Source organism: Galeopterus variegatus, unplaced genomic scaffold, assembly GCF_000696425.1.
Source record: "Galeopterus variegatus unplaced genomic scaffold, G_variegatus-3.0.2 Scaffold245, whole genome shotgun sequence".
NCBI lineage: Eukaryota > Metazoa > Chordata > Mammalia > Dermoptera > Cynocephalidae > Galeopterus > Galeopterus variegatus.
Window position 1 is genome coordinate 697,848 of NW_007726356.1, and position 8,420 is coordinate 706,267.

The following is an 8,420-nucleotide window of genomic DNA, read 5'->3' on the forward strand; positions in this document are numbered from 1 at the left end:
CTAGCACAGTGCGCCACCGGGCCGGCCTTTTTCTTTTTTTTTTTTTTTTTGACCTTGGGCATATTTTAATTACCATTGAACCTCAGTTTTCTCATCTGTGAAACGGTGATAACAAGATTGTATCAAGCTTTATGATGTATTATGAAAACTAAATGAGATTAGTCATTCAGCAAATATTTATTGAGAACCTACCCTATACAAGGTGTGCTACTCAGAGCTGAGGATACAAAGTTGACCAAAACAGACCTCGCCCTTGCTCTCACGGAGCACACTGTCTAATGGTATCTATAATTTAATAGGAGAAAGTGCTCATTAAATGTTAGCCATTATTATTAGTAATTGTAGTACTAGTAACTTGAAATCAGTTTTCCCTTCCTGGAAGCCTAGTGTGTTTTTGTGACCTAATGGAGGGGAGATTCCCAGCTAATAGACTTGGAAATTTAATTGGTAGGATCTCACACTTTTTGTTGCTGTCAAGTTCTTGGCGGTACCTGCTTCTCTTTGGCTTTTGTTACATATTTCAGCCAAAAAGAAGGGGCAGCTGCTGTGGAGTTTGCTTAATTAGTGCCAGCCCAATGTTACCTGTGATATTAAGGCTGTGAGAAAGCAAAAGACAAAAAACCAACAAGACCTCCTGGAAGAGCACCTCAATTTGGTATATGAGGGATTACAATGGCAGATTTTTGCATGTCAGCGGGTAATTCCCATTAACCACATGCGTGTCTATAATCAAGCATAGCAATCGCTTCTTTAGGACTTATCACCCTTGAATCAAACTCAGCAATGAATTATTTTACTACAAAAGATTCTGCCGGATAGAATCTTAGCTCTGCACTTGTATGCTCAGACATCACAAAGGTCATTCAGGATTATTTAGACTGTTTTAAGAGTTCCTTATAGACACGAAGTCAGGATCAAACGAAGAGTTATGTAGTTCCATCTCTCAAAGGTCTGTGTTCCACAGCAATCAGATATTTTGCATCTTCAGTACCAAATCCACTATGAGATTGGCTAGACATGCTGTCTAAATGGATCTGCTCAGTTGATCATGGAGTAATTGTACAGCTAATGGGCAAGGAGGCGGGGGAAAGGCAGACATGGAAAAGTTGGGTGCTTAAGTGAAGTGATGGTCCTAATGCATCACCTCTGCAAATAAAAGGGCTTCCAGAAAAAAGCACTCTGCTTTCTGCTGACAGAGCTCTCTGCCACTATACTAATCCTTACTTTGTCAGGCACATATTTATATAGTATGTATTATCAGGCAAAATATCCTTAAAGATATATGTTGATGATGTATGCAAAACATACTAGCTCTCTGTGTGATCTTAGTCAGACCATTAGCCTCTGTGGGTATGTTGCTTGTGAACATTCTCATCTGAAAGGACCAGATGATGAGTTGGATACGGATGGTAGCCGTGGACCTGGAGTCAGAAGCTGTAGGACTAGAGCTGTAACCGGTAGTGTTAGGCAAGTTACTTAACTTCTCTAGGGTTCAATTTCCTCTTTTGATTAAGGGAGAGCCCCTATGTTATAGTATTTTAGTGAGGAGTATCAAATGAGAAAATGCTTTGTAAAACACAGAGAACTATGCAAATGTCAGCAGTTATGCTACTTATTTCTACAATCCTTTCTCGTCTGAGAGGCTGTCAGTGGGGAGATTTCAGTGACGACGAAATCTGTCCATTGCCAGGTGGTTTAGAAGGCACACCGCAGAGGCAGAGTGTCTCTCATCTCCTTTCAAGTCGTGTAACTGAGGCAGGTTCACCCTTCTGTGCCTCAGTACCCTTGTGCGTAAAATAAGGCTTTTAACAGGACTTACCTCATAGATTTGAAATGAGGACTAAATGAGATCATGCACATCAAGTCCTGGCATGGCACCTGACACCCGGTAAGACTCAGTCATTCTTAGCCACCTGTCACGATGACACGTACCACTGTTAATGATAGATGACCAATGAAGATTAAATTTCCTTTTTTTATTAAGTTTATTTTTTGGATAACAATTTTATTTCTAATTGTTGTAAGATACACATAACATAAAATTCACTATCTTAACCATTTTTATGTTTAGTAGTGAAATACATTCTCATTGCTATCCAACCAATCCCCAGAAGGAAACTGAAACTCTGTGCCCATAAACACTAACTCCCTATCCAACCTCCTGGCAGCCACCATTCTACTTTCTGTCTCTGTGAATTTGACTTTTTCTTTTTAAGTGGAGTCATGCAGTATTTGTCCTTCTGTGACTAGCTTATTTCTTTAGCATAATGTCCTCAAGGTTCATCCACGTTGTAGCATGTGTCAACATTTTCTAACCTTTTTTGTGGTGGGGAGGGGCAGCTGGCCAGTATGGGGATCTGCCCTTGACCTTGGTGTTATCAGCAAAACTTTTTTTCCTTTTTAAGCCTGGATAATACTCCATTCTATGTATGTACAAGTACAGTGCTTTGATGGACATTTGAGTAGCTTCTATCTTTTGGCTATTGTGAATAATGTTGCTGTAAGCACAAGTGTGCAAATATCTCTTTATGTTACTTTTATTGTATAAAGCAATGACTTATGTGTGTAAACACGTATAGACCACGGTTCTCTAGCCCTGTACGTTAAGCTCTCCCGAAGGCGGTGAATCCATGTTGCGGCTCTGTGGGAACGTTGGCAGTGAAGCCAGCGTATTGAGCAGCAGGGACAGGGCGTGGTTCCCCGTTGTCTGGTCAAGCCTGCCGTATGGGGCTAGTTCATTCCCTGCTGTTGAATGAAATTCATGCTAGCTCCCTCTCACTCTCAGTTAATATCTGGTCCCTCTAAAATACATATTTTTTAATTCCTCTGATCACTTCCAGTCACAGGAATAGCTTCATTTGAGTAAAGAGTGTGTATCCAGTCTTATATAAAAATCAGAAACTCCAAATCTCATTCATATTTAAGCCCCTCCCTCCCCCACCCCTTGGGCCTCCTCTGGCCAACAGTGGGAAGGAGAAGATGGCTTCTTCTGCATTGCTCTTGTCTTACACATAGGATCCCTCTGCCCCTCCAGAGTTGAAGGAAACTCCAAATCTCATTCATATTTAAGCCCCTCCCTCCCCCACCCCTTGGGCCTCCTCTGGCCAACAGTGGGAAGGAGAAGGTGGCTTCTTCTGCATTGCTCTTGTCTTACACATAGGATCCCTCTGCCCCTCCAGAGTTGAAGATCGTACCCATCCAGCTTCTTCCTGCTGAAGTCCCCACACTCTTGGCAGAAGCCATCTAAGCAGTATCCCTTTTAGATGATCGTACCACTGGTTCCACACCTGGTCTTTAGGCACCACAGACCTTTGACCTCTGGCAGGGGATACATATTGAGCCTTTCAAATGGTCTTCGGGCCCCTTGTTCACTATCTCAAGAAAAGGGGGAAGCAACTTGCATTCTTCTCACTGGGTGGTGGGAGGGGAGTTGGATTTGGCACATTGATAACTGTCCTTGAAGGAGTCATTTCCTGGCTTCAACCTGTTTAGAAGGCACACCGCAGAGGCAGAGTGTCTCTCATCTCCTTTCAAGTCGTGTAACTGAGGCAGGTTCACCCTTCTGTGCCTCAGTACCCTTGTGCGTAAAATAAGGCTTTTAACAGGACTTACCTCATAGATTTGAAATGAGGACTAAATGAGATCATGCACATCAAGTCCTGGCATGGCACCTGACACCCGGTAAGACTCAGTCATTCTTAGCCACCTGTCACGATGACACGTACCACTGTTAATGATAGATGACCAATGAAGATTAAATTTCCTTTTTTTATTAAGTTTATTTTTTGGATAACAATTTTATTTCTAATTGTTGTAAGATACACATAACATAAAATTCACTATCTTAACCATTTTTATGTTTAGTAGTGAAATACATTCTCATTGCTATCCAACCAATCCCCAGAAGGAAACTGAAACTCTGTGCCCATAAACACTAACATCTGTAGAAGCTAAATGCAACAGGCATAGGTTAATCTGAAGTCTGAGGAGGAACTTAGGTTCTTAAAAAAACTGTCATTTATAGGAGACTATCTTTATGACCTCAAGATAGGTAAGGATCCCTTAAGATATAAAAAGCTCAAATTAAAGAGGAAAAGATTGATAATTTGGGTTGTATTAAAACATAACGGATATGATAAAAGATACAAGGTTAAAAGAAAAATTACAGATCAGGAGAAAATGTGCAAATATATTAGGCAAATAGTTAGCATTCGGAATACAAGTATATAAAACACCGTGGACTACAGGTTGATAAGAAAAAGGCAAATAATCCAATACAGAGACAGGCAAAGGATCTCAAAAGGCAGTTCACAGAAAAAGAGCAACCTGGCAGAATTTCTGGGTAAAACTGAAAATGAGCAAATAATCTAACAGTCTCTCTTCTGTATATACCCTAGAAAAGAAGTAATTGAAAATATAAGTCCTTTGAAATAGTTTACTTCAGTTCACATTTATTGAGCGTCCACTATATGTCAAATACTACATATGCTAGGAGCTGGGAATCAAAGACGAATAAGAAAAGTTTCTCACCCTCCAGTAATGTATAGTATGGTGTGAGAGACAAAAAACTCATTGATGAGTACAGTGCATTTATGAGATTAAATATTATATTGATTAAGAACCTTAGGAGATAGTAGGCATCTCTTAGAATTTTGTCTATATTACTGCTTTTGCTGAGGTCCATTTAGTCTACTTTTTTGTTCTAACAAAAAGCACACACAGGGAAGGAATTATTTTGTCTACTCTGAATAATTAGTCCAAGATAATGGAATCGATAGTCCATTTAGACTTAAAACAGACTGACATTTATTTAATTAATTGCTTGAATTTGTCAGACTAGAGCAAAACACTTCATGAGAATTTTTGGAAAAGCGCTGTGGCCACTGTGATGGCGACTGCTGCCGTTAGTAGGCAGTCCTCATGGGAGCCTGCTTAACTTCCATTTACTGCTGTCAAGGCAGACATTTCTTTGGCATCAAACCCTAATCGCGTGTAATTTTAAAAAAAAAGAAGGAACAAAGGAAGGGAACAAACATTGAGTTCCCGAGATTTTTATTATTATTATCTCATATTTAAACTATTTGTAAGAATTTCAAGTTTACACATGAACCTTGGGTTTTTAAAATACGTTTTCTGCTTTCTTGATTGGTTTTGATCTGTTTTCAGATAAAGACCTTGCCTTTGCTGGGTAGTGCAGCATGAACTTTTACTTGTCCGTCCTTATAGCCAGGGGCTTTAATTGAGGGTCACCAGCCACCGGAGGATCTATGGATACACTTAGAGAGCTTATAACCCCTCCCATAATTAACTACAGACTTATACATATGGGTATATATACATTTTTTTTAACGGTAGAAAGGCTCCACTATTCTCATTAGAGTCTCAGAAGAGACTACAACTCAAAAAAGATGAGAACTGTGAGTGTACAACTCATAGCCTAATGGATATTGTTTAACCCTATTCACTGTACTGTACAGTGATCTATTCTTCAGTGGCTTCCAGTGTTCCATCCACGTTTGGCATTTATCACCCTCATCCGAAAGTGGTTGTCGAAGCTAGCTAATTGATTGCAGCTTTTCTCCTTGCTCTCTGTAGAGAATTACACAGACCCGAGCTGTGCTCTCCAGGTGCTTCCTAGGAGTGTGAGCATAAACATGCATGCAGCAGAAGAGAAATACTAGACCAATACCCAATTAAAACATGCGCTAGTCTTTGCTTCAGACATTTCAGGATTAGGATTTAGAGAGGAGAATGAATAGCGATAGGAGTTCCAAGACAAACTGAGTAGGAATGGGAAACAAAGCCTTGTTCCTATTTTCATTTTAAATGCCCCCATTTTCTGAGCCATTCCTGAGCTCCAGACCTGTGCTAAATCCATCATGTACATTCTCACTAATCCTTAAAACAGTTCTGTGGGACCGGTGTTGTTAGCACGGTTTTATAGATTCTGCAGTGGGGGCTGGTCAGTTACCTCAGTTGGTTAGAGTGTGGTGCTGATAACACCAAGGTCCAGGATTCAATCCCTGTACCAGTCAGCCACCAAAAAAAAAAATCTAAATTTTAATTCTCCCAGACCTCACCCTGTTTACATTATTTAAATACACACTGATCTCAGACTGCTCTCTGCTTTTTTATGACACTTCCAATTTTTTTCTTTAGTGTTCATATCCATAATTAAATCAAGAATGTGAAGTGCTGAATTATTGGAAACTCTGGCCAGAGGTCATGTGCTGACTCAGGGTACTGCTAATCTCAGGCAGTGTTTTTAACCCCTATCGTCAGGAAAGCCTAACTCTAAGGGAAGGTAGTTTGTGGTTTCTCTGGAGCTCTGATTTCTCTTATGGAGCTTGATGTCTAATTTCATTCTGGCCTTTGTGTACCTCTCCTTTTTCCTTCCATGCTTTTGTATTAAGTAGCCCTCTTCTCTTTCAACAGCTGCTCTTCTGCCCTTTAAAAAAAATAGAAAAGTGAAATATTGTGAGTATACACTATTCGGAAAAGTATGCAAATTGATTATAACAAACACCCGAGTTCCCACAACTCAGCTTCGTCAAAATCTTAACATATTGCTATGTGCTTTAGTTTTATTAAAAGACATAAGGCATTGGAGACATAACGAATCCCTCCCTGATCCCGTTCTCTTTTTTGCTTTTCTAGAGAGATCTGCTCTCTGATTTGGGTGGTTATATCTGGTGTACTTTTATACTTTTACCACATATGTAGGTATCCACAGGTCAACATCAGAGGTTCCCAAACCTTCTCTGTTCATGGCACCCCAGGCCAAGAGGAATACCTAACACTTCCATTGATTAAGTAGTTAGCTCCAAACAACTGAATGGGTGTTTATGTCCTACCAGCTTAGCAGCTGTCTGAAAAAATAATACCTAAAAAATAATATTATTTCGTTCTTAAATAGCCACCATACCTTATTAACGAGATGTGTGTCCTTGTTGGGCACTGAACAACTTCTCAAACTTTGGAACCAGTTGACACCTACAACTTCATTTCCTGTTCCACAATGATTTTCACAAAGTTCTTGCTTTTTACTGCAGCAACCGCCAAAAATTTAGCTTCAAAAATACATGATGTCATTGAAAGGAATGTAGGCTGCTAATGTTAAAACAGTAAGCTGTCTCAAACTAGTGGTACTTGCAGTGTCCAAAGGATGTTGAGTATTGTCATGTCTCCCACTAAAACTTAAAACATCCCAGTCTTCTGTTTGCTGCGGTGCCTCTCAGCGCCTCAGCACATAATTTGTGAACCACAGAAGTGTAGCTTTTTTTTTTTACATGTTTTCAAATATTATATATTAATAAATGTACTGTCTGGTTTGTTCTATAAGGAGTCAGCAAACCTTTTCTGTAAAGGGCAAGATAATAAATATCTTAGGTGTTCTGGGTCATAGAGTCTCTGTCACAAATATTCAATTTAGAAAGCACCCATAGATAAAACAAATTCATAAACTAGTCAAGGTTTATGAGTGACTGTGGCTGTGTTCCAATGGATTTTATTCATGGACCCTGACATTTGAGTTTCATATCATTTTCACATGTGGTGAAATATTATTCTTCTGATTATTTTCCAAACATTTTAAAATGTTAAAAAAAAAAAATTCACAGGCCGTACAAGTCCAGAAGGCACACTGGACTTGTCCTGCAGGCCAGTTTGCCAGCCCCTGCTCTATATAACCCGATATGTTTGTTCACCATTACATGTGCATTCACCCATGTAGCTGTGATCAAAGAAGCCTCATTTTACTTATAGCATGGTCTGCCTTTGTGTGAAGCACATGTATTTGTGCATTCTTCATTGAGGGACATTTAGACTGCTTCCAGTGTTCTGCTGTTACAAATAATGCTGCAGGGAACATTCTTATCCTTTTCTCTGTGAATATATGCAAAAGGTTTTCTAGAGTCTGTGCCTAGGAATGAGATTTTGGGGGTTCAGAGATAATGCTCATCATCAACTTAATAGATAAAGCCAAATTGTTCTCCAAAGTTTTACCAATTTATATTACCACCAGTTGTTTATGAGATTTCTGATTTCTCAACATTCTTCCCAACACTTATATTGTTGGATTTTTTTAACTCTTGCCAATCTAATGAGAGTGAAATAGTATTTTATTATAAGTGTAAGGCTAAACATGTTTATGGACACTTCGGGGCATTTGTGAATTGCCTATCTTATACTGGGTTGTTTATCTTACCAATTTATAACAATCTTTTACATATTCTGAACATAAATTCTTTGTTACAAACATCTCCCATTTGTGGCTTATCCTTTAAATATGTTTATTGTACTTTTTCTTTGCAAATTCTGCTTTTGGATTCATAAAGATAATCTATATTGTCTTATAAAATGTTGCCTCTTACATTTAGGCTTGTTGTTGTCTTAGAATTTATGTTTGTATATGATGTCCC

At 39.1% G+C, this 8,420-nt stretch overlaps 1 protein-coding gene across 1 annotated transcript in view; it reads left to right on the forward strand.

Moving 5' to 3' along the window:
* The window catches only part of MTHFD1L (methylenetetrahydrofolate dehydrogenase (NADP+ dependent) 1-like), a 180,215-nt gene that overhangs the window by 64,382 nt on the left and 107,413 nt on the right, over nt 1-8,420 (forward strand). The gene's annotated exons all lie outside the window — the stretch shown is intronic.